This window comes from Antechinus flavipes, chromosome 3, assembly GCF_016432865.1.
Source record: "Antechinus flavipes isolate AdamAnt ecotype Samford, QLD, Australia chromosome 3, AdamAnt_v2, whole genome shotgun sequence".
Classification (NCBI taxonomy): Eukaryota; Metazoa; Chordata; class Mammalia; order Dasyuromorphia; family Dasyuridae; genus Antechinus; species Antechinus flavipes.
In genome coordinates this window covers 26,761,261-26,788,424 of record NC_067400.1, presented here as the reverse complement: position 1 = coordinate 26,788,424, position 27,164 = coordinate 26,761,261, and the positions used below count along the sequence as shown (strand labels likewise).

Genomic DNA, 27,164 nt, shown 5'->3' with positions numbered 1-27,164 from the left:
CAACTGACTTGGCTTTTCTTAGCAATGTAATGATCCAAGACAAGTACAATAGACTCATGAAGGAAAATGCTATCCATACCCACATAAAGAACTGATGAACTCTGAGTGAACATCAAACCATATTTTTTTATTTTATTCTTTCTCATGTTTTCCCTCCTTTGATCTGTTTTTTCTTTCGCAACTGTGACTAATATGGAAATATGTTTTACATGAGAGCACATGTATAAACTAGAGCAAACTAACTACCTTTTTCAGAAGAGAGGAGGTGAGGGAAGGAAAGAGAAAGAAAATTTTGAAAATCTAAATCTTATAAAAATGGATGCTTAAATGTTTCTTTTCATGTATCTGGAGAAAAACAAAACACTATTATCTAAAATAATTTTTAAAATGGTGTGGGTTCTTTTGTGTTTAGGAGGGAAATGTAGTTGTTTAATCAATTGCCAAATCACTAGATGTGTTGTTGTTTTGAGGATCAGATGAGAGTTCAGTGCCTTGAACACAATGGATGAATGCTTATTTCTTCCCTCCTTTCTTGAACTGTTGGATAAACTTAGGTCCATTTACACTGAGGTGTCACTTAATCTCTTTCCAAGAGTAGCTTGCAGGACACCTCCAATATGATACCTTTCCTGGTCACCCAAGTAGTAATTCTCTCTACCTTTGGGCATCACTTTATATGTACCTTTAAAGTGATTTATATTTATTTAATTCTGTCCATGTTATATATAGCTAATGCAAAATCAACTCTCTCAAGACAGGGACTTTTTTTGTCTTTGTTTTCTTTGCACATTGTCTGGCACATAATAGGCACTTAGTAAATGTCTGACCTAGAGGCTGCCAGGAGGAGTCGAGAAGATCCAGTTCAAAATCCAACTGCAGATACTTAAGATTTGTAGGATTTTGGAAAAGTCAGTTTTGTCATCTGAAAAATGGGGATAATAATAATAGCACTGGGATTGTTGTGAGCATAAATTAAATACTATTTATAAAATGTTTTAAAAATTTCACAAAGCTATATGAATATGAATTGAACTAATTTCTCATCTTTAAATGGAAATAATATTACTTTGAGATTTACCTCACAGTTTTGTCATGAGAAAAGTGTTTTGTGAACCTTAAAAATCTGGGTGCTAATGTGATTTGCAGAAGCTGTGTGGTACAGTGGATAGAACCTTGACCCTGGAGTCAGGAGGACCCCCGTTAAAATCTGACCTCAGGCAATTGACACTAACTGTGTGACCCTGGGCAAGTCAATTAACCTTGAATGCCTTGGGGAGAAAAAGTGAGTTCCAAATCATCATTAACATAGTTATTATAACTACCAACAATCATCATGATTATTTCTCCAATCACTGTCTTTGTCATCATCATCACAATTTTACCTCCAATATATTTTTCATCATCATCATCATCACTATTGTTACCTTTCTCATTATTCTCATCTTCATCATTCTCATCCTCCATCATTATCCTAATCGTCACCATTATTATCAGCTTAACCACCATCATTATCATCTTCATTATCATCATTTTATCATATCATTATAATCAAATTTATCATCATCATCACCATCTTCATCACCACTCCCATCATTACTTTTACCATCTTTATTATCACCCTCACTATCAAAATCACTACAATCTTCTTTGTCATCTCCACAATCATCATCATTACATTTTCAGCAATACTTCCACTCTCTTGATTATCATCATCATTAGTCATTACTATGGTCATCTTTATCTTTATCCCAATCACCATTTTTTCCTTCCTCCTCATTACCCCCCATTCTGTTTTTATTGGAATCTTCCCTATAATCACCCCTAGTATTATTACACCATGTATAGATCACTATTACCACCTTTATCATGACATCACTATCACACAGTCTCAACACCACATAAAAACCAATGCAATCTTTTTGATTGATTAATGAAATAACTTAAAGGAATTTAAACTAAAGTGACTTCTTTAATATTTTGACATAGACTGCAGTGATACACACAAACTATTTTGATATTAGCCAAAAGTTTCAAGCTGGTTTGGACGTGTTGCTGCAACTGAATTTACCTTGAGTATCCCCCAAAATCTTGGCAATGAAAATAGGGAGTGGATGCCATTATGACACTCATTCTATTTTCATGAGGATTGGAGGAGTCACACTTAAAGGAAGACCAAAGACATGAATCAAAGCAATTAATCAGTCACTACAAAATATTGTTTTTGCAACCACAGCATATATCATGGAGTGAGGTGACAAATACATGATAAGTATGGAGTCAGGTTGCCAAGATCTTTCTTCCAGGTGTTGTTACCTTTTTAGATGAAGTACCATAGGATCAGATTTGGAAGAGATTCCAAAGGTCACTTGAATACTCCCAATTTCTCCCAAAACCTCTCTGGCAAGTTGTTGTGTGGCCACTGTTTGAAGAAATCCATTAGGGGATAGCCCATTGTATTTTAGGATAATTTTGGGTTTTTTTGTATTCTCCCTCCCCCCACTCCCAATCAAATTGGAATCTTTTTTTCCCAGTTTCCATTGATCCCAATTCTTTTCTCTGAGATCAGGAAGAACAAGTTGAATGCCTCTTTTGTATGACAACCCTTCACATATTTGAAGGCAGCTCTTATGTCACTTTTAATTCTTCTCTGGGCTAGCTATACTATTCAGTACTAACATCGCATTATCTTATGGATATTTACTACATGAAACACCCTCTTCTAGACATTCTGAAGCTCAGTAGCACCCTTTCTAAAATATAGAATCCTGAACTGAATGTAATACTAAAGATATGTTCTGACCAGGCTTGAGTACCACAGGGCTATAACCTCTCCATGTCTTAATGAAGCTAATAAAGCTTTGCTTGTCCTTTGCTTTAGAAAACATTATCATACATTGAGATATAAAGATGTAATATGTGGTATATACTAAGAAGAAGTTAACTAAAAAATGCAGTTAAATTGACATTTTAATTCATATTCTATCATAAGTAGCCAGTGGTTGGAATGGAGACAAAGATGGGGATGATAATAGCTGTCACAAAGATAGTGACAGTACTTTTGGTGGTGGTGTTAATAATAATCATAATAGTGGTGATGGGGGAATGATGAGGAGGAGGAAGAGGAAGATGAGGATGATGATAAAAATATGCTGGGGAAGTTTTTTTTTTAAACTAAAAATTCAATCCTTAAAAGGTAACACAGTGTTGTTGTTACTGTTGTTAAGTAGCTTCATTTGTGTCTGACTGTCTGTGAACCCAATTGTTCTAGGATTTTCTTGGTAAAGATAAGAGTAATTTACTACCATTGCCTTCTGGAATTTACTTCAGATAAGGAAATTGAGATTAACAGGATTAAGTGGCTTGCTCAAGGTCACACAGTTAGTAGTTGTCTGAGGCCAGATTCCTGACTCCAAGACTGGTACTCTATTCACTTCACCAAAGAGCTGCTCCAAACACAATATAATAAGTGCTTGTTGTATTATATTTTATTATATACTTGAAGTTCTATGCTTGCGATGGGTAGAGCAGTGAAATGAAATGAGAAAAATCTGAGTTCATCTCTTGCCTCTGGTACTGGCTGCCTATGTGACCCTGAATAAAATATTGTATCATCCTGACCCTTGGTTTACCTATTCGTCAAATATCTTTATCGCCCACTTCCTAAGTTTGTTGTGAAGAGGGAATGGAATGGAGTCCAAGTGTTTGCAAACATGAGAGTGGTAGAAAGTTGATTGCATTCTACTATTGTCTCCATCTCTGGGATGAAACATTTTGACCTTGACATGAAGGGTTAACACTACCTTCCTGGCAAGTAGGTCCTGTCCATCCAGATGTGCAGAGACATTGCCCGGTTTGAGGATCACAGCTGGCTCCATTGTGACAGTTACAAACTTGACTGCAACCTTCACTCTTGGGCTTTTCTTGGAGTCCTAGGAAATAGGCAAATACAAGGCGACATACATGATTAGCTCTCACCAAAAGAATAATGGCTCACAGTCATATACATTTTAAGGATTATAAATCACTTTGCACACATTTTGACCCTACAATAACTCTGTGATGTAGGTGCTATATTATCCCCATCTGACAGATGAAGAAACTGAGACTTCAATGGAAGTAAAAGTGACTTTCCCCAGGATACTTGGCTATTAAGTGTCTGTGGTAGGATTTAGTTACAGGTCTCCCCGACTCAATGTTGAATCTTCTGGAGAGAAAGCTAGCTGCCACAGTGGACAGAGTTCTGGACTTGGAGTTAGCAAAATCTGATTTTAAATCCTGTGTGCCCCTAGGCAAGATACTTAACTAAGCTCTCTTTGTCTCAGTTTCCTCATCTGTAAAATGGAAGTAATGATAGTACCTTCCTCCCAGCATTATAATGATGAAATGAGATGACATATTAATACTTTGCAAGGTTTAAAATAGCTATTATTAGTAGTATTTTATAACCATCATTATTAGTCACATGTCATGGTATACCAAATATAAGATATAAGAAGCAACTCATTTAATTATTTTTTTTGGAGAGGGGGGTTGAAATACATATGACTTTCATAATAAATGCTAAATGTAGCCAATGTCCTCTTTGCCACAGCCTGAGATTCACCCTCCCTGGTGTTCCAGAATCCCTTTTGCATGGGCCTTCATCAAAGTCACATTGGTGATAGATCAGCGGTGTCCCTCCTGTTCCCCCGAATGTCTTTGTATTAAACTAATGGTCCAGTAGAGCCAGCAGCCCGACAGGCTGATTATTTATTTGCAATCTGGGAAGAGAACTGACAGGTCCATTGTTTTAATTGTCCATTTTTCATGGGCTGAGGCATGATCTCACCCAGATCTTTGTTTCTTGGTCAAAGAATAAACACATCAGAGCCAGGATCCCAGAGCAGCTGGATCTCGACTGGAGTCTGGGTCTTCTCTCAAGCTGTAACTTCTTCTGAACCATAGACTTTGGGGATTTTTTCTTGGGTTATCTCACTACAGCATCTCCTTCCTCTCTTTCAGAATCGACCTATGATGTCAACTTGCTGGCCTGATTGTTCCTGCAAACAATGTAAGCAACAGCAGGACTCTGAGGAAAGCAAACATCCAATGGCCCCAGCACTCCCAAGGGGTTCCCAGAAGGGCCTTGTCCCAGGCTCACTTAGAATTATGGCATTCCATGTCTGGAAGGAAACTTTGAGGTCCTCTCAGCCAGCCTTCTTTGGGGGGAAACAGGCTCAGATCTAGGACTACCCAATGATGTAGTATTACCAAGTATCTTGATCACAGGTTTCAATCCCCTTTCTGCTCTTTGGAAATGGCTTCATTGACTTATTTTGGAGAGGAAAACTGTAAGGATCAGCAGAAAACTGACCACATTTTAATATTTTGAGATGCTACCACCTGGGGCAACAGTATGAACCCAAATCTCTTCACTGAAGTTAAGCAATGATGAGCAGAAATTATATTTATTTCCATCACAGATGTCCTGATTTTCCAGAAATAAGCAAGATTAAGGTATAATGTGAACTATTAGGACCCAGATTAAATGAATAATATCATTGATTCAAAGCTGGAAAGGATTTTGAGCCCAAAACACTCATTTTAGCGGTGGGGAAGGAGAGGTCCAGAGAGGTTGTACCTTATCCTGGACCTAGAAAATGCCTGTGGTGGGATTTCCAAGTAAAGCTCTCTACCTTGTCTTGGATATTTGTCTGATATCTACATAGAATTGTAAGCTGGAAAGATCTCAAAGGTATGCTCATCCAACCCTCTCTTTTTAATGTCAGATTCTCTCATAGTTGGAAAGTCAATCAGTTAACAAATATTTATTAAGGCATCATTATGAGTCAGGTATGGTGCATTATTGATTAAGGCAAAAACAGAGTCAGTGACCTCAGGGAGCTCACATTTTAATTGGGAAAATAACATGCATATAGCTGCGTTTATATGTGATGTATGCAGAATAGATGGAAAGTAGTCTCAAAGGGAAGACACTGGTAGTAGGAGAGTGGGAAGTGAGAAACAGAAAAGGTCTTCTGCAGAAGAATGAACTTGGGCAAAGTCTCAGAAGAAGCCATGGAAGCCAGGAGTGAGAGTGAGAAGGGAGAGAATTCCTAGATTTGGGCAACAGGCAGTGGAAAAGCAAGTCAGAAAGGGATCGGCCAACAATTTAGTGGGTCTGCTTGATAATTAGTCACTAGATAGCGCAATCTGTAGAAATATAAGACTCTGCTCTCCAATCAATACAGCCCCAAATTGCTCCTCCAACTTTTAGTAGAAGAAACTCATTCCACTGGAGGTAGCCATTCCACTCTGGAATAGCTTTCAAAGTTAAGAATGTTTTCCATACTTTGAGGCCAAATTTTTCTCTTTGCAACTTCCACTCCATTTCCAGCTTCACAGTCAAAAAGAGAGTAAATCCAAGTGTCTCCCACATGATTGACCTTCAAATGTTTAGTTACAGCCATCATGGCTTGTCCCTGATAAGTCTTCCATTCCCCAAACTAAACATTCTTAGCTCCTTCAATGAAACTTCAAATGGCATGAACACAGAAGCCTTGTCTGACATGACTGTCCCCCTCTTTATGTTCTCCTATATATCAATGTCTCTTAAAAATGATAATTGCCAATCCCTGTCTGATCTTGAGTTACTGTCTATATTCTGGCATTTTCACTGTTACAAACATCCCATGTCTTATTCATCTTCAAAAAACCTTCACTGGCCCCTAAGATCTTTGATACCTTTAGCCTACCTTCAGCTTCTATCCCTTTCCCTTTTCTGCTAAGCTCCTTGAAAAAGTCATCTTTATTTAATGCTATTCCCTTTTAAATCCTGTATTATCTTTTTTTTTTTTTCCTGCTGAGGCAATTGGGGTTAAGTGACTTGCCTAGAGTCACACAGCTAGGAAGTGTTAAATGTCTGAGATCAGATTTGAACTCAGGTCCTCCTGACTTCAGGACTCATGCTCTATCCACTGTGCACCCAGCTGCCCTGCTATCTGGCTTTTGACCCCATCATTCAACTGACAGCTCTCTTCAACATTACCAATAGTCTCTTTATTGCCAACTATCTTGACCATTTTCTCAATTTCCGTTTTTCTTAACCCTTACAGTCTTTAGCAAAATTGAAAAGTTTCCCCTGATTACTCTCTGTTCTTGAGTTTTGGGGGTTCTGGTTTCTCTTAGTTGTCTTCCTATCTGTCCAAATGCTCCTTCTTAATCTCTTATGCCCTATCTATATCTTGATCACATCCCTGACTTTGGATGGCTTCCAATCTCTGTCCTCGGCCCTCTCTGATTTGTCTCTATATTATCTCTCTTGAAGATCTCATCTGTAGTTCCCATGAGTGCAGTTAAATTTCTATCTAGATGATTCCCTTATCTCTATATTAAGCTTGAGTTTCTGTCCTGAAATCCAATTTCCTATTTCCATCAATCTATTATATATTTGGGACTGGATAGCCTGTGTGCATCTCAAATTCCATATGTCTAAAACAAAATCCATTGTCTTTCCCTTCTAACTCCCCCCCCCCCCACATACACACACCTTTTCTGAATTTTCCTATTACTGGTGAATAATCCTGCCAGTTTCTCAAGTTTGCAGCCTTAATGTCCTCACCCTACATAGCCAATCTACTGTCAAATATTGTTTTCATTTGCACCACATCGCTCCTACATGTCCCCTTCTCTCCACTCACATAGGCAGTAGCCCAGTGGTTTTATCTTTCGGTAGTCTCCTTTCTAATCAGGCTTTCTTCTTCAAGTCTTTCCTTTCGATTCATCTTTTGTACAGATGCCAAAGTGATTTTCCTAAAGCATAGATCTGATAATGTCATCTCCATACCCCCAACTAGTACAATCTTAACAAACTCTGGGGGATCTCTTTTATCAACAAGAATAAGCATAAAGCTCTCTTATTGTCATGTACACAGCATCATAACCCATCCCCTACCTACCTTCCCACCCTTCCATATTTCTCCTTTCTATGGCATCTATGCTCCAGCAATACTAGCCCACTTGCTATACCTTGAACATGGCCCTCCATCTCTAATCTCTATGCTTTTGTAGTGTTTGCTCCCTTTCACCAACCTTGCCTAAAAGTTTTCCCCTCCTCTCTTCCAACCCTTGTCATTCCTGGCTTCTTGAAGCCTAAAATGTCACCTTTGCAAGAGATTTTTTTTTCCCTTTCAGCCTCCCTGCTCCTGCTCTTAGGCATTTGAACTCTACCCTCCAGGGTTACTTTCTGTCTACTCTTCTCTGTGACATATATAGCCATTTCTATACATGATTTCTCCTCCATGTATATGTGACTTCCTTGGGGGTCAAGAATTGGTTTTGATCTGACCTTTCTTTCAATCCCTACAGTTACCACTGTACCTGGCATTTAGGAAGCCCTTAGTAAATGCTGGCTAATTTTTTATTGCTTGATCAGAACTGCACCTAATATCCTAGATGTGGCTTGACTGGGACAGTTCCCAGAAAGCCTTGCTAGATCAAGGCACTATGCCCTTTTTCATTAAGTTCAAGATTTCAGTATCTTTTTTTGACTAGGTATCACAATATTGACTTGTATTGAGTCAACTCACAATGAAATGGAGTTTTGAAGGATGAAACTAGTGGGCTGAAGTCATATAAGTAATAAGAACTAGAAGTGTTCTTTGCCATTCTGCCATGCTGCCTCTCAGGTCACAGGCTTCTAAAGTCAGAGATCTAGAATGGGAAAGGACCTAGATGTCATCTAGTCCATAGCTTCTTAAACTGTGGGTCACAACCCTATATGGGGTCTCTTAATTGAATATGGAGATCATGAAATTAAGATTTATTATCAGTAAAATTTTATTTTATATACATATAACCTGGGGTCAGGATTGGAAAAAAAGTTTAAGTAATCCTACTACTGTGACAGAAGAGGACCATGAGCTCTAGAGAGGTCAGCAGCTATCCTAATGTCACACAACCACCTCAGAGGCGCATTTGTATCCAGCTTGTCTGAATCTCAACCCAACATTCTTTCTAGTTCATCAATCCATCTCTCAAGATCCAACTTGTGCAACCCTGGGCACACCTGGAACTACATCAAGGCAGAATGACCAGTCAGCCGCAAAGCATAATTTTAGGGAATTGAAAGCCATCTTAACCAGCCCCCCAATTACTCCCTCCACTGATCTACTAATGTTTCACCTTTCCCTCCTGCCTGACATGGAATTCCAAACATTAGATTTACTAAGGGGTGAGACAATAAAGAGGGGGACGTGGTCCAAGGAAAGCCACAACAAATACTTATTTGTTACCTAGGGGCCAACTTCTAACCCTCTTCTATTAAAATAGATTAGTTTATTGCCTTACCTCTCCTTCACCCTGTAAGACAGTGTTGGAAGCAGTTGTGAGATCAAGGAGAGGTGGTACTGGTGCATTTCTGTAGGAACTCAAGGCTTACAGGATACTTTCCTTTAAACTATCCTGTGCATAGATGATAGAAATTATCTGTGGCAACCACTGGGACAAGGGACTTCCCTTCTCTGACCCTCAGTTTTCTTACCAATGATGCATCTGGTTTCAATGATATCAATGATCCTTTCTTGCTGTAAATCTATGATCATATGTTCAACCCAGTTCCATTGGTAACTGATTCAATCTTCTTTCTACAATGGCACAGACCTCTCTCTACCATCTTTATATCTCCCCATAGTACCTAGTACAGTGCTTTAGTAGTGTCAGTACAATTATTGAATGAATAAGAATTAGGCCTCAGAATCCACTGCTTTGCTATTAAATTTAAAGTGTTGGCCTGAATTGATTAAAATAGGTTAAGTACATCTTCATGAACATCATATATTTGGACACTCACTAGTCTCATTGATCTAAATTGATTTAAAGAAAGTGAGGGACACATGCAGAAAATTGTAAAACATAGAATCACAAAATTTGAGAGCTAAAAGAACCCTAGTTAGTCCAATCCAGCTAGTCCAGTCATAAATTACAGGAATCTTTACTATATCATGTGCAGCAAGCTTAGCCTTTACTCTAATGAAGAGGATCCTATCTCATTTTGAGGCAATCTGTTTAACATTAAAACAATTCTCTTATTGTTCTGGAGTTTTCCTTGATTTCAAATCTAAATTTGTTTCTTAATGATTTCCTTTCATTGCTGCTGGTTCTGCTCTCAAAGGTCAAAAAGAGTAACTAACTCTAATCTATTTTGTACAACTCAGCCTCATTTAAATCCAATCACCCCTTGATGTCACTGATCTTTTTCAAAAATGAAGTATGAAAAACATCTCCTTTTCATATGGCAACCTTTCAAATATTTTAAGGGAAAAATTATCTCTGCAATCTCCACCCTCCAATTTTCAACCTCAGGTTCCCTGAGACCTAAGGTCCTTCACCATACAAATGGCTTTCCTTTGGACACTCCAGACTATCAATATCCACTTTAAACTGTGTCACTCAGAAGTGGACACAATTCTCCAAATTTGATCTAACCTAGGTAAAATACAGGAGAAGCATCTTCTCTTCCCTTGCTTCTACTAATAAAGACCAAAAACATATTGCTTCTATTAATAAAGACCAAAAACATATCGCCATCGGTGATTGTATTTCATTTCTGACTCAGATTGAACTTTCAGCCTATTGCAACTCCCAGTTTCTTTTCACATTGCCCTCTAACTGATCTCCTATAAGCTTGTGCTTATGAAGTTAATTTTTTCAATACTGTCATTCTATGATAATTCCCTGAATGTATCCCCCAGTTCCTTTAAACTATGAAGATCAGTGAGGATAGCAATTGTAGTATGTGGTACCATATATAGAGGGCGAGTAGGTAGTGCAATGGATAGAGAACTGGTTCTGGAATCTACAAGACTCATCTTCTTAAGTTCAAATCTAGCTTCAGATACTAGTTCTGTATCTGAACTGTATCAGAACTAGTATTCTGTGACCCTGGAAAAGTCACTTAATCCTGTCTGCCCTGGTTTCCTCTTTTGTAAATTGAGCTGGAGAAGGAAATGGTAATATATTCTAATGTCTTTGCCAAGAAAATCCCAAATTGGCTGATGAAGATTCTGAAACAACTGAAAAATGACTGATTGGCAATGGTGATGTTGGTATGTAATGTCTATTTATCCCTTTGAAATATCATCTGGATATTAGCTAGATTTAGCTCAATGCTATGGTCTGTTTGGATTTTTCTTTTTTTAATCTGATAGCTAACATCCAGTGTGTTAATGATTCCTCTCAGCCTTGAGTCATTTGCAAATGTCTAGTATGTGACATCTATGTCTCATGTGCCATGTTTGGCCCATTGTCATCAATTATATTTGATAAATTAATATTTCCATTATGTCTATGGTCCTACTCACCACAATATAATCAAATACTAATACTAATAATCACCTCAACAATAATGAATAATATTATTTAGAATAAGCAAATTGGATGTTGATGAATGTCTAAGAAAATATCCAAGGTACATTTGGAGGACAGCACCAGGATGAAGAAGAATGTGTATTTTTATAATAGATAAAAAGCTATTTAAATGCATATGTACATATTTTTCATGCAAGTCTTACATTTCTTTTTTTTTTTTTTTTTTGGTGCCTAAGGAACTGTGACATTGCAAAGATATTTTGAGTTATATATTTCTAGGTTTGGATTCCATCTTGGAAAATCATTAAGTGTAAGACTCTGGACAAGTCATACAGTGTTGCTGATCATCTTCATGTGGAAAATGGGGATAATGATACAACTTGCCCCACAGGACAGTGAGGATTGAATAATTAATTTAAGAAAAGGATTTGGCAAGTCTGAAAATACTATAAAAATGAGAGCAAATAGTATTTTCTCATAAACACACAAAACTCAAATGAGACAATATGGCCCCTCTGTAGGGACACAGGTCCCTATTGCTTACTAAACAAAGGTTTAGTTTTGTTTTTTACTTGACAGTTCAGCTAACTGGCACTGATCTATTTTTCTAACCTGATATCTAAGTGGTCCCCTCCCTATGTGTCAGAATATTTTGCTAACCGGTCCATCCATCATTCCATATACATAGAGATTTCTGAGTCATTGCTCATGATTGTTTTGATTTCTGGAACCTTTTTCTTTTTGTTTCTACTACTTGGACTCTTAGCTATCCTAAAAAATAAACCCTAAAATTTTAAATCCCACTTCATTCAAGAAGACTGCCTTGATTTTCCAATCAGAAATTATTATGCCTAGAACACCAGCCCTAAATTCAGGAGAACTTGAGTTCAAATCTGGTTTCAGATGCTTAATAACTTTCTAGCTGTGTGACCCTGGGCAAGTCACTTTACCCCAATTGCCTTAGCAAACAACAACCAAAAAAAAAAAAAAAAGAAAGAAAAAAGAAAAAGAAAGAAATTATGCCAAATCAGCATCTTATACTGTTTGCCAAAATAAGTAAATGATATAGATATAAATAGTGATATCATAAACAAATTAGGGCAGCACAGAAAAAATGTACTTGTCAGGTCTATGGATAACAGAAGAGTTTATGACCAAATAAGATTTAGTGAAGATAACAGGAAGCAAAATGGATAATTTTGATTACATGAAGTTAAAAAGCTTTTATACAAACAAAACTAATTCAATAAAATTAGAATGAAAAGAAGAAAGTGGGAAAAATTCACAGCAAGTTTTTTCTGTTAAAGTCCTTATTTCTCTAATTTACTGGGAACTGAGTCAAAATTTATACAAATAGGGACCATTCCCCAATATATAAATGGCCAAAAGATATGATAGGCATATTTTCAGAAAAAGAAATGTCATCAATAGTCACATAAAAATACTTTAAATCACCATTAAATATAAACTAAAACAAGTCTGAGATGCCACCTCATACCTATCAGATTGATTAACAAGACAGAAAATGAAAACGACAAATAACAGAGGAGATGTGGAAATATTGGAATACTATGCACTGTTGGTAGCATTGTGAACTAGTCTAACCATTCTGGAGAACAATTTAGAACTACTACCCAAAGGCTATAAAACTGTGTATATTCTTTGATACAATAATCCCACTCCCTGGGTCTGTGTCCCAAAGAAATCAAAGAAAATGGAAAAGGACTTATATGGGCAAAAATATTTATAATAACTATTTTGTGGCAGCAAAAATTATAAATCTGAGGGATGCCCATCAATAAGGGAATGACTGGACACGCTGTGGGCTATGATTAGGATGGGATACTACTGAGCTGTGAGAAAGGATGAGGTACATGGTTTCTAAAAAACTTGGGAAATCTTATTTAAACTGATAGAAAGTAAAGTGAAAAGAACTGGGAAAACACTGTACACAATGACAACAATATTATAAGCATGATCACTTATGAAAGACTTAGATTTTCTAATTAAGACAATAACCTAAGATAATTCCAAAGGACTTACATATGTAGCATGTGTATATAACATATATGTATATACACACATATATTATGTATGTATATCTTTAAATGGAAGAGTCTAATTATTACGGGGTAATTAGAATGTGAGACTGACCTCTTTTCATAGTCCAAAACATATGAGCTGAGTTTTAGAGGAAGTCTGACTGTCTAAGAAGTGAAGTGAATAGGGAGTACATTACTGGCATTTGGAACAGCATGACCAAGAATTTGGTGTCTGGGTCAAATAAGCCATTTCATCTGGGACCAAAGTGTTTGTGAATATGAGTTAAGCAGACCTAGAAAAATCACCTTTTACCAGACAATGAAGGACTAGAAATGTCAATCGTGTTTTATTCAAGAAGAAATTACAAGTCAATGAGGATTCTTGAACAGGACAATGGCATAGTCAGACATGGCCTTTGAGAAGAGCATTTTTGGTAGTTGTGAAAAAGATTATAAAACCTGTTGCTGAATTTCAAATTTATTGAATTCAAATGTCATGGCTTGATGATCTTTGTATGATTCCCACTCCATCTCCCAAGCACCTACTTAAGACAATATTTTGCAGATAGTAAGTATTGTATAAAAATTGGTTGTGAAAGAAATTCATGACCAGAAAAACAAACAAACAAAAAAAGAAAACATTTTTCCTAACTCGTTAAATTTGGAAACACTGTCCAATATTTACTCTCAAAATCCTTTTAAAAAAGATATATTAAATCGTAGTACCAAAAAAACCCCAAACCCCCAAATCCAATTAATTTTCATCCTGCATGAATTAGCTGTTGAACACTATGGCATAGTGAGTGGGCATGTCAACTCCATCCCTAGGCTCTTCCTGGAATTTTTTTTTTTTTAATCATTCTGTCTTCTGAATTGAACTACCATCCTTTGCATGGCCAGCTTTGAGATCTATTCACCATGAGCATTCCCTGAAGACTGAATGGGGAAAGACTCAAAATTAGCCAAGGTTTGTGATTTTTAAAAAATGACCTTTTTATTGAACTTTTCATGAATAAGAATTCCTGGATTCTGAAGGAAAATAGCTTTGATAAATCATCTGCATCAATTTCCACTTCTATTATTTTCGATTCTTCAAAATGAGTGGGAATGAAACGAGCAAGATTATAGAATCAGAAGAAAACGTAGAGGTCATCTTTTCCAAGTCCTTTATTTTACAGATAATGACACAGGCCTAAGGAGTTAAATAACTTGCCCAGGGTTGAAAGTAGTATAACTGGGATTTGACACCATAAGCTAGGTCTTCAAATGTAGAGGCAATGTGGATTCAAACCCCATCTATGTTACTTATTAATTCTGCAATGCTGGATAAGTTGTGATTAATGTTGACAATATGCTTAGAATTCTATCAAGCAGACATAATTCTATGTCTATATCATGGATTATCATGAGACTCAAGAGAGATAACATATGTAAAGCATATTGTCAACATTAACATTCTATAAAAATGTCAGCAACTATTATCCCTGCAAAACGAGTCAGCCATCTGTCATAGCTCTAGCCACATTCTTTATAATAGCCAGGTTTTCTTGGTTCTTCAACAATAGAACATAGATGAATTCATCTGTTTCATTAACTTCTGTTTGTAAGGTATCTCTGCATAAGTCACCTATACCCTTAATAACTTGAAAGCTTTTTCATTTGTATCTTGGGAACAACCAGAGCAGCTTTTAATCTGATTAAGGCTAGCTCAAATCATTCCAGGCTACATCAGACCTGAAACTAAGATTCTTTGAATCAGATCTCCGCCTTCTGGATGACCCTATTCATGATGGGTGGACCTTGTCTACTCTGACCAGAAGATCCAGAGGCAGGTCACTTAGAGGGCTTATTGACAATCTTTGAACTGAGCTGCCAAGTCCAGCCTTATCCCACAGTCTTGAAACTCCAATGGTGATTCATTATTTGTAAACACAGACACAGAATGCCATTGTTAACTTGACCTTGGCCATGAGCTTTGGGATGGTAATGGTAAAAAGTGCTTAAAGACCTGGATTTTTTTTCTCTGTAGCCAGAGATCAATCAACTTACTTTCAAGTCTTCCACAAAAGCCAGGGTGCCATTTTACAAGATAGAAAAGTTCAGGCAGTTTCCTAGGAAGATGAAGTTGACACTGAAGACAAAGAGCTCCATTACTTAATTGAACTTAATAAAATATCAGGAGCCAACTTTGCTGTATTTTGAAATAGAAGATTGAATAGGGGCAACCCATGAGGTCACTAAACTATAGAGATTCTTTGAAATGCAGTCTGTATGGGGTATTACACAAAGGAGGAGAAAACACCCACTAAGTTGACTAATTCCATTAAACTAACTTGTCCCAGACTTATCAATGGGTTGAGTCTGAGAGTTGGATATTGGATATCAAAGCAAGCAAGAGCACTAAAACTGAATTTAGGGGAGACTCTGGTCTCAGATTGTAATTAGGTATTATCTTGGAGCTAGTCACAATCTCTATAATCCAGTTTTCCCATCAGTAAAATGGGGATGATAAATAATACTTGGATAGCTTACTACTGAAGGACAATGAGGAAAAGGTTAACACCACAATCCTTCTAAGGAGGACTAGGTAGGAGGACTTAGTCAAAAATTGCTGTTCCCCAATGTCTGCATAACTCATCACCACATCATGATCTTGTTTAAAACAGAGATTCTTAATCTTGGTTTTTTTTTTTTTTTTAATTTTATGAGCTTCTTTGACAGCTCAATAAAGTCTATGGACCATTTCTCAGGATGCTTTTAGATACACAAAATAAAATACATTGGATTATAAAGGAAATCAATCATATTGAAAAAGTCATCAAAATATTTATTTTATTTTTATGTTTTTGCTTTAGCAATTGGGGTTAAGTGAATTGCCTGGAGTCACACAGCTAGGAAGTATCAAGTGTCTGAGACCTGATTTGAACTCAGGTCCTCCTGACTGCAGGGCTGGTACTCTATCCACTGAGCCACCTCGTTGCCCCATTAAAATATTTTTAAAGCAAAAAATCTGAGACTCCAGCTTAAAACTCTTATTTAGAAAGATTTCTTTCTAGACTTATTCTTAATCCTTCCTGCACTCTCCAACTTGACCATTTTCTCTCTCCTGTATAAGACATAATGTTTCTTTCTTCTTTGTCTTTGCCTATATCTGGAATGAATGCCCTTGCTGCCTACATGTTTCATTTCAAATTTCAATCCAAGTGTCTTCTGTTTTCTAATCTTTTTAGCTCCTGCTGCTGCTCTTCCCCTAATACTTTGCATATAGTGAGTGTTGTGTTTTTTATGAGTTTTGTTTTCCCCAAAACTAAGGATTCCTTGGGGAAGGGGATTTTTGTTGTTTATTTGTTCCTGTATTTCCTATAGCTAAGAAAGTATATGGAGCATAATAGGTGCTCAGTAAATAGTAATTATTTGCTTGCTTTATTTATACCCAGATCCCTTCAATGAGTAAGATCTAGGCAAGCAGCTTGTTACGATGGAGAAAGTAATGGTTTGAAGTAAAAGAACGGGTTCTTCTTAGTATTAGGGATTCCTCAAGCTTTAACCCCTCAAAGATCATGCATTTGTAATGCATTTGTCTACTTCCCAGGGTTGTACTGATAAATCAGATAAACAAGTAGAGTTCTCTATACCTATTAGTTATTATTATTCCCTGAAGAAAGATGCTCAGTCGGAAGATAACAGAGACCCTTCTCATCCTCCTCATTCATAAAAGTCTGTTAAGTGCAACTGAGTGGCTAGATAGTGCCATGTGCATAGAGCACCATTCCTGGAGTCAGAAGACTCATTTTTGTGAGTTCAAGTCTGACTTCAGACATTTAATAAGTGGGTGATCCTGAGAAAGTCATTTAAATCTGTTTACCTCAGTTTCCTCATTTTTAAAATGAACCAGAGAAGAAAACAGCAAACTACTCCAATACCTTTGCCAAGAAAACCCCAAGAAGAATTGGATACTACTGAAAATTGAACAAATATATTATGTGCAATTGTGCTACAAGCTTAGTTACAAAGATCCATCAAACATAATGATCCCTCTCCCCTATTCTATAGTCATTAAAAACATGGCATGTCTAACTAAAGGATTCACAACGATATAGGATAACACAAATAAAAAATAAGTGGCATAGATAAGGGGTTCCTTGAGACATCTTTAAAAGGTCATGAGGTCAAAATCATTTTCATAACAATACTAAGATTGTATTTGCTTACTCAGATACTCAACTTTCCCATTATATTTCTGTGTGACTCCATTTCTTCAAATACTTTATCCAAAACAACATATGACAACAATGTTCAAAAACAAATTTGGGGATCCAGCTGCCTTTTATTAAATCAGACATTAAAGAGATTTTCAAAAAAATATGTAAAGCAATGTCACTCTTTTTGCTATTGTGTTTGGTTTTAGAAATATTATTTTCATAAATGTATTGTTTATGATAGCATGCAGTGAGTTTGTCATGGTTATTTTAAAATTAATAAATTCATATTTTAAAATTTCATCCATTTAATTTATAATATATATATATAGTATATATCTGTTAATACATATAACAGATATATACTAAAGCTCTTTGGAGTCCCTGTTAATTTTTAAGAGCATAAAGGGGCTTTGAGACCAAAAATCTCATTTTAGTTGAGAGTCACAGACAGAGATAATAGAGCAATAGATATTCAGAAGAAGGAGAGAAAACTAGTCCAGGGGGGCTTCACAGAAGTGAATTGCACTTTGAAAGAAAGTTGTAATTTGTCACATAATTCAATGCAAATACAATCCATTTCATTTCAACTCTGTAAGTGTATACTAAGTAGCTAGTACATGGAATGCACTATATTGGGTGCTAGAGAGGATATAGAAGTAAAAAGTTAAAAGAATCCTTGCTCCCCAAGAACTTTAGATTGGGGGGGGGGAACAGAGTATTTTCCAAAGATTCAGCAAAGGTATAGGGAGGCTATATATACCAAGAGTGTTGAGGAGCAGAGAATAAGATTATTTTGGATAGAATGAAGATTAGTTGGACAATGAATACAAAATCAACCAGGAGGGGGAAAATGAGTGGGGTCAGATTGTGAGGCATTTGGGGTATCAAGTTTGAGAAGTTTGGATGTTATCCTGTAGGCAATGGGGAGCAAAAGTATTCCCCAGAAGTAGTTAACTTGCAATAGAGAGAGGAGGGAGGGAGAGCAGAAAGGATATCATTTAGGAGACTACTTCAATAATCCAGACATGGGGTGATGAAGCTTTGGATCAAGGTGATGACAGGGGCAGTAAAAAAGAAAAGGGTGGGTTAAAAAACAATATAAAATAGAACAGAAAAATGTCTGTGTTCAAATACTGGGGGAGGGAAGGGGTTATGCTTGGAAGGGTGTGAGAGAGGACTTGGTTAAATATAATCAGTTTAAGCAAGTGAAAAAGAGGGTTTCTTGACTAGACAAGAGCTGAAGTGAGAACCTACATGGATCATCTTACACATTTGTTGGATTTCATGAAGTCATCTGCCAGAGAGTCTGGGGTAACAATTTGCAATTGCTGGGTGGATATCTGAAACTTAGTAGAAGTGAGTTGAACCAGAACGGATCAGCTCTTCCCCTTTTCTCACTCTTGCCCAGAAACAGGGTCAGTCTCCAATCTCGCCATTTTATGGAGGGCATCCCTAACCTTGTAGTAACCCAGATTTAAAATCTTGGAGTCCTCCTTGACTCTTTATTCTCCCTCCCTTCCTAAAGCCAGTCAACTGCCAAATCTTGTCAATTCTGCCTCCTCCACACCCAGCCTTCCTTCCCTTCTTTTTCTAAGGCTCAACAACCACTCCCACACTTTTATAATACTTCAGCTTGTCTCTCTGCTTCCAGATTATGCCCCTCTCAAATCCATCTGTCACACGGCTGCCAAAATAATCTTCCTAAAACATAGGTCTGCCCTTTTGTCAGAAACCAGTGGCCCTCTGTGGACTCTGGAATAAAATATAAACTCACAAACTTGGCATTTCGAACCCTTAACAGTTAAACCCTGGTCTCCACTTCCAAAATTATTTCAAATTACTTCCCTTCCTGCAATCTACTCCCCAGCCAAACTGGCTTATTGCTTCTCTCTGAGCTGAGCTTCTATCTTCTGCCATGTGCCTTTGGGCAGCTCTCCCACATGCCTGGAATGTACTTCCTTCTTGACTCCATCTCAGAGAACTCTGGATTCCCCTTCTCCCAATCAATCCAAAAAGCATTTCTAGGTGACTACTAGTACCAGGTTCTGGGGATACGAAATCAACGCTCGTTCTGCTTGAGGGCTGTGGCCAATGTGGCCAAGACTTTGTCATCTAGGGTTATTAGTATTGTCCCCTATTTACCCATATGTTGCATTTCCATAATTAGTGTCATTCTCATTTTACAGATGAGAAAACTGAGACTCAGGAAGATAAACTGAGCTCCTCATTGTTACACAGCAATTAAATATCTGACAAAATGGAATTCAGCTGTCTCCTGTTCTAAGATCCCAGGATCATACCCTCTCATCTGAGCTCTGATTTGATCCTGAACCCATGAAAGCTGGGCCAGCGCCAATAAGCATTAACAGGCCCTACCAAGCTGAGAAACTCCTACCCATCCAACAACTGTTTGTATCAGAAAAGTGGCAGTTCTCTGCTGGCCACTGCATTTTAAAATGAACTCTCATAAGTAGCTCATTTGGCTCTTGAAATACATTGACCATGTGACCTGGGCAAATCAAACCATTCATACTCTCATTAACCTTCTAACACCAGAAACTTGCATCAGGAGAGGGAGATCCTTCACCTGGGAATTCCGCATAGCAGTGAAATCATAGTTTCTTCCCTATTCTCTATCTCTATCACCATCTCAGGGAAAAGAGATGGAAAGACAGTTATCCGGAGAGACATGGGGGATCAGGGGAACACAATGTTATATGTACACATATGCTAGTGACTGTGTATTTCTCCAATTTTTCTTTGTTTCGGGGACTATTGTTTTAGGGCTGGAAGGGACTTCCATTCAGTTTTCAGATAAGGAAACAAGCCCAGAGACTTAATACTCAAAATTGCAGAGCAGGAGTAGTTATTGAACCCAAATCCACCCCCTTGAAATCTAGTCGTCTAAACTGACTCCCTAAATGCCAGTATCTCAAGAAATCTTCCTTAAATTTCAAAAGGACATGCATAATAGATTTATAGTTTCATGTGCAATTATCTTTTTTCATTACACCATTAAAGAAGTACTTGTTTTATTCCATTAGTTAAAAATATATCTTTTTACAAAGGACAGAATTTTTTTTCTTTTTAAAGAAAATCATTCATTGGAAAAATCGGTGATCACTAGAATGAGCTGAAACACAAAAAAAACTATCTTCTTCCAGGAAAATGCAGAAAAGATTTCCAAATGTTGTCCCAAAGATAAGGAACAGCATTGATGGCCCCTTACCTTCACTATTGGGTTACTCACTTTTCAGTTGCCAGATTCAGTAAAAAGAAAAAGAAAAAGAAAAATATTGACACAGACATTCTAAACCTTCCATAATCAGCCAGGAAGTGTGTGACAACTCAATATTATTGTTTTTGAAGTTTCCAGGAAATTATTGGGTTTTTGCAAAACAAAACCCTTCTGCAAATTGCTGGGGAGGGGGGTGTGCGGGGAGCACTTTCCTACACATGGCAAATGAGCCCTTTGGAGAAACTCTTCCCAGAATGGTCTGCAGGCCGGGGGATCCAACAAAGGATGATGCATCCCAGAAACACCAGAGACCTTTCTTCTTTTATGAGTTTGCCAACATAGGAGGTTTTTGTGAACTCTGAAAGCTTTAGATTTTGGCCCATGCTCTTTCTTTGGGATCATTTCTATGTGCCCCCAGAGAGCCCAGTTGTAGCCAACATAATGTTCTATGTAAGGATTGCACAAATACTTAGGGAGAGACATGTACTATCTCCGAGCCACTCATGTTCTAGCTAAATACACAAAGAGTTAAAAGAGCTGGCAGAAACGGTGACATATAGCCAACTCACCAGTTGCTTTGTCTACATCGTGGCTTGACTTTTTTATTTTTGAGCTAAGTTGGGTACAAAAGCAAGATGTCTTGGTTTCAAATAGAAAGTGTCGGGAGATACCAAAGGTTGATGAATTTGGAATTCAAGGTCTTGGGTCCCAAATTCTGCTTCTGACTCTGGTTCTATGACCATAAACCTCTTTCAGTCCCCATTTCCTCTTCTGTAAAATGGGGAAGAATTAGATTAACTTAAGTTTGAATCTCCTTTTCATTCTAGAAACCTGGAATCGGGAGAGTCCTGATTTTGAGTCTTGTTTCTGACACCTATTAGCTACGTGGTCATGGGCAAATGACAACTTCTTTGAGCTTCAGTTTTTTCGTCAGTAAAATTGGACAATAACATCTGCTTATACTAACAGGGCAAGACTGGGGCCTATGAATTTGATAGGTATGGGGAACTCCTGGATAAGAAATGATGCAAATTGGCGCTTTTTCTGCCATTCTTACTCAGAGAGGTACGTCTAGCACTGGGATGTTAGGTCATTAGCTCAGGATCACACAGTCAGTATATGTCACAGGGAGGTCTTCATTATCCTCATCCATAGGAACATATTCAACCATATAGATCCCATTTCTTCTGCTTCTCTTTATCTCCTACGGTGATTCATTTTTACTACAACGACATAGGAGAATTCTGAACTCCCAAGGCACATTTTTTTCTTTACTAATGGCTACAATTAAGAGGCAGAATTACATAATCAATAGAAGGGAAGATTTTGAAGTCAGGAGAGCTGAAGTTCAAGTCCAACCTCTGATACCCACTGGTTTTGTTATCTTGAGCAAGTCACTCTTAGTGTTCCTGGGCAACGCACTAAGCCTGTAAATGAGATATATTTGCTGACTTCAGTTCACTCCCTGTGAAATTAGGATATTTGAGTAGATGATCTTCTAATTCTAAATCTACATTCCTATGTTGCCAACCATACCTACTTCCCAAAATTGGTTGTGATGAGATTAAAATGTGATTCAAAGAGCTTCATAATCCTTAAATCACTTAATATTGGTGATTATGAGGATGTAAGGGTTTTATTATTTTTTTAAATCAAAATGCATATATAGCAAAGGAAAGTTTAAAATAAGATGGTTCCATAGTCTGGAACCAAAGAAACTATGTTGAACATATAACATAGTAGGGGGTTGACTTGATCTTTCATTTCATATAGGAAACTCTGGAGAGGAAAAATCGAGTAGACTGGGAGGGACACTTTTGAGGCTTATATTATTGGGCCTGGACTTGCCCCCTGGGCTCCTATTTAGCCAAAAAGCTCAGGCACATTCTTGGAATATGGTTGCAGGGAATAGCATTCTCTCAATCACCCACATGGCAACACTCAAGTCCAAAAGTCCATCTGGATAAATAGAAAATGGAGGAGGGAGGAACCTTCAGTCTGTAGTTTATGGGGCATTTTAAAAAATGAATTTCCTGTTCCATTGTACTGCTTGAGTACCTGGTGAATGGACCAACTCAAATTCAAGGCTTCTGGACATCAACTTTTTAACCACTGGGAAACTTTTAAAAAATTCTGCGTTTATTTTATTTAATGGTTTCCCTAATCATTTTAAAGAAGGCAGGGACTGGCTGACCCTCTGGCCCATTGTTCATTACCTTTACACCATGGAGCCCGAGGAATCACACACAGCATTTCTGAGAAGGCACCGGGTGCTGGTGGAAAGGCATGCAGCCCAAAGGTTATTTTATACAAATGATAAGAAATTACTGCACAGCTGGAACTTTCTCATCCAAAGCCACATTTTTCAATGCAGAAAATTACAACATAGGACAGGAATAAATCCAGGTTTATCCACACAAATCTCCCCTTTTCTGGTTTGTATAAATGCATTTTTATGAAATTATTATTTTCATACGCCATCAGTCACACTCAGGCATTAAGCCCATATATAAATATAACTCATGCATCACACACAAACCCCTAACACACAAAACTAACTTATTTCTTCGGCATCCTATTTATTCTTTTTTTCAAGTAACGTCATATTTTCTGAATTCAGAAATTGGCATCTGATAATTATGACACTGCCATGTGCCACCTCCATTTAAAAGAAAATCTTATTCTGGATTTAACAAATACCATGCAAAACAGGCATTTCCATGTATATGTAGTAGTAGGAAAGGGGATTGTATGTGAACCTGTCGGTATCTATTATTGATAGTTTACTTTTCCTTTTTAAGTAGGCAGTAAGTTAAAACTATAGTTTTCAAATTTATCTTGCTTCCCTTTACTTCTATCTAGCTTTCCTTTGGTTCTTTTTTTGTTACATTAAAATGATCCCTCAAATTTCTCTTTGAATTCAGCTCCTCCAAATATTCAGTGCACCCCGCATATCACAGACATCAGTGGGATCAGTTTTCCCCAGTGATGCGAACAGGAAGGCATCTGGTCTAAAAGTATCTACCTAGGCTCTGCCTGTAAACTCCCCCACTATATATTGATTCCCAGAAAACAGTATGGCATTGTAAATCCTTAAGAGCTAAGAACTTATCTGATATTGCTTATGAATTTGAAAGTCTAGCCATGTTATTGGCAAAGACTGAGATGTTGATAATTCCCCCTTCTTTTAAAAACAATTCTTCATTGCAGGGGATGACTTGGAAGTATGAGAGGAAAGATGTAGTTAAAAAAGAAGATGAAGTAAAAATAAGAGGCAACAGTAAAAAAAAAAATACTAATTTTTCCAAAGACTAAGATAGATAAATGACAGGCCCTTGAGAAGGAACAAAGGGCAAGAGAGGGAAAGAGGTGTGTCAATCACTCAAGAATAGAAACAAACCTGACAAAGACCAATCTCACCTACATCACAGTTTTTGCTTAGGGCTCCAGTGCCCTCAGAAGAATGGCCTGTGTTCAACTATGACTCATGAAACCATGATCAATAGAACCAACTTGCCTTACCCACCTGAATAGTTTCCTGACCTCTCCTTTACTGCTCCCCTCCATCCACCCCTCTCAAAATACCTGGTACAACAAACCAGTTCAGCTCTGAGGTCAAGTATTTTCACTCTACCATATTTTAACCTAGTAACAAAAATATTTTGTCAGGGGGAAAATATTTGACATTTCAATTCTGTTTGTGTTTCTGGCTTTCTGTTCTTTGCTAAAGAAGCAAGAGGAAGAAGTGGGTGTTATATTTTAGAATTGAGAGAAAAAGAATGGTAACATTTTGGGAAGGCAGCTTCTAAGGAGAAAAGGAAAACCCAGGTCACTTCTTTTTGTTCTCTAAATCACAAAAAGTAACCTATGGACCACTTAGCCAATATTATAGTCAGAAGCAGTAGAAGGAGTAGGGTATTGACAGTTAAATAGGACTAACAGGGAGTGAAAAATCACACAAAGATAGAGGCAAAAAAATTTTGCAAAATAGAGAGTTCCACATAATTTTTTGTAGTGCTGTTATAATGAAGGTGAAGATGATGAAAGACCTTTTTCATCTATCCTCTTTTCTGGAACTTTTGAATCAACTCAACCTCTGACAAATATTTTGGAATATCCTATTCTTTAAAAGGAGAGAACGCACATGACACAGTGGATAGAGAACTGATTTTGAAGTTAGGGAGACATGAATTCAAATACTGCCTCTGATCCACTCTGGCTGCTGTGTGGCCCTGAGTAAGTCACTTAATATCTCTTTATTCTAGGCAGCTCTAAGGGGATCAGTTGAGGGGAAGGTGCTAATCTACAGTGAGAGAGGGAGCTTCCTCAACAATAACAATCTTATAGGGAAGAAACCCTAGGGAAGCTGAAAAAATAAAATAATCTTGTTAGTTTTATTAGCAACTTCCATTTTAAATTATGATTAGTTGTTTTATATTCTAGGCATAAGCTGTTTGACATCCAGAACTATTTGCTTTTTTGTTTTTGTACCTAAATATCCATCACAGAACCTGGCATGAGGTTGAGGCTTAATAAATGAACAGAAAAAAATGGAATTGAATTAAAAGTAACTGCTGAACCTCACTAAGTATCAAATTAATTGGTTGAAGGATTAGATAAATCTAGGATTCATATTAGGCTACATATTGAGTGTTTTGTTGTTTGTTTTTCATTTTTGAAGAGGACCAGTGATATCATGAGTGATGTCTTGACTTGTTTGTGAATTGGATTTAAGTGACTCAGAGCTGTACAAAGTCACCAACTTCATTCTCCCTTCCTGAGTCATCAAAGTCCATTGGTGAGATAAATGTCAAGATGACTAGCAGTGGCCCAGGATGCAATGGATGATCCTGACATCTTTGACGTCTGACTAAGTGCAATGGCCCAGAATGCAATGGATGATCAGGAATCTTTGATGTCTAACTAAATACTCCACAGCACATGCTTCAGTTGTCTTCATGGTTGTTGGAACAAAATGTTCTCATCCACCATTGTTGGGGAAGTCTTCACAAACTTGAAATAGACATCCCCCTAATAGATTTGAGATCAACCTGGCTTAGTCCTTCCTCCTAGATGTTTGTATGGGATGTGGCCACAGCACATTGACTAAGATACCTGAGAAATCAAATTCAATTAATCAATCAATAAGCATAATTTATAAGCATCTACTATCTGGCAGAACACAATTCAAGGTAGGAAATCAAATTTGAAGGACAACAAACCTTAACAATGTATATCTAGTGCTAAAAACAACAATACAATAAGAAAAAAAGTGTCTACTCAGTACAAATTTAAGACTGTGGAAAAGAAAAGAAGGAGTGAGCCACAGCCCTCTAGTGGAAAATCCTGGAAGTACTCTGAGCCCATTCCAGTCCAAATTTGAAAGAATTCCCTAAGGAACTAATTTTATTTTGTTGATAGAATCATCTAGGACTTTAAATCAGATAGTATCTTCAAGGATTTTTCAAACTCAGAAAAAATGACTAGGTAAGATCCTTGTGATTGATGTTAGAATTTTTCCCCTCTTAAAACCTGGGCTCATCTTGATGTGATTTAGATTTACAATGTGTTTCCTGTGTATTCCAGTGACAAACTGGCTTCTGGAGAATCCAGATCTTGGAACGATAATGTTTGTTGCCCTTCATGTGAAAGGACTGAGGTTTACAGCTTGTTCCAAAAATGTGCTTCCCAAGCAGGGATGGTTACGTTTTTCAAATACAGGAAAAGCCAAGCATTTATCATCCGATAGTCTTATTACTGATTCTCTTCCTGAAATTGTTGGAAGGAGGAGGAAGGAGAAATTGTACTTGGCCCCAAATCAAATCTATGTAGGCAGCCTTCACCCCAAGCTGAATCACTGGAGATGAGTAAAGAAGGTGTCTATTTCCCATGGGCTAACCTAAACCATTACCGAGTGGAGAAAATATTTCCCAGCCTTATATGGACATTTGAATGGCTCCACTCCCTATGGCTAGTTCTCGGCATGCCGTTTCCCGTCTTTCTGTTCTTGGAAGATCCCCATGCACCTATCACTGTGGCTTCCTCTAGATGAGCTGTTGTTCTTTTTGGGAATGCAGCAACTGTTTACTTTTCCATTCTGAGCTGAGTCACCTTTAGGGTGAAAAGATGAACTACTGAGGGCTAACAGCATCCTCTGAGGCCAAATAGACCACCTCATCCCCACATCTTACAGATGAGGAAACTGAGGCACAAGGCTATTAAGTAATGGTTAAATAGCAGAGATAGGATTTATTTTATTTATTATTATTTATCTTATAATGATTTTGTTATTGTGTGAGATGTCAAGATTTGTCCGGGGCAAACTGTTCCAGAAGA

General features: G+C 37.4%; 1 protein-coding gene across 1 annotated transcript in view; it reads right to left on the bottom strand.

Annotated features, from left to right (window-relative positions):
- Positions 1–27,164, bottom strand: part of LOC127552853 (multiple epidermal growth factor-like domains protein 6) — a 91,075-nt gene that overhangs the window by 50,735 nt on the left and 13,176 nt on the right. The window contains exon 2 of the mRNA XM_051983135.1: positions 3,801–3,929. The gene's annotated coding sequence lies outside the window, so the exon portion shown is untranslated. The remainder of the gene's footprint in view (positions 1–3,800; positions 3,930–27,164) is intronic.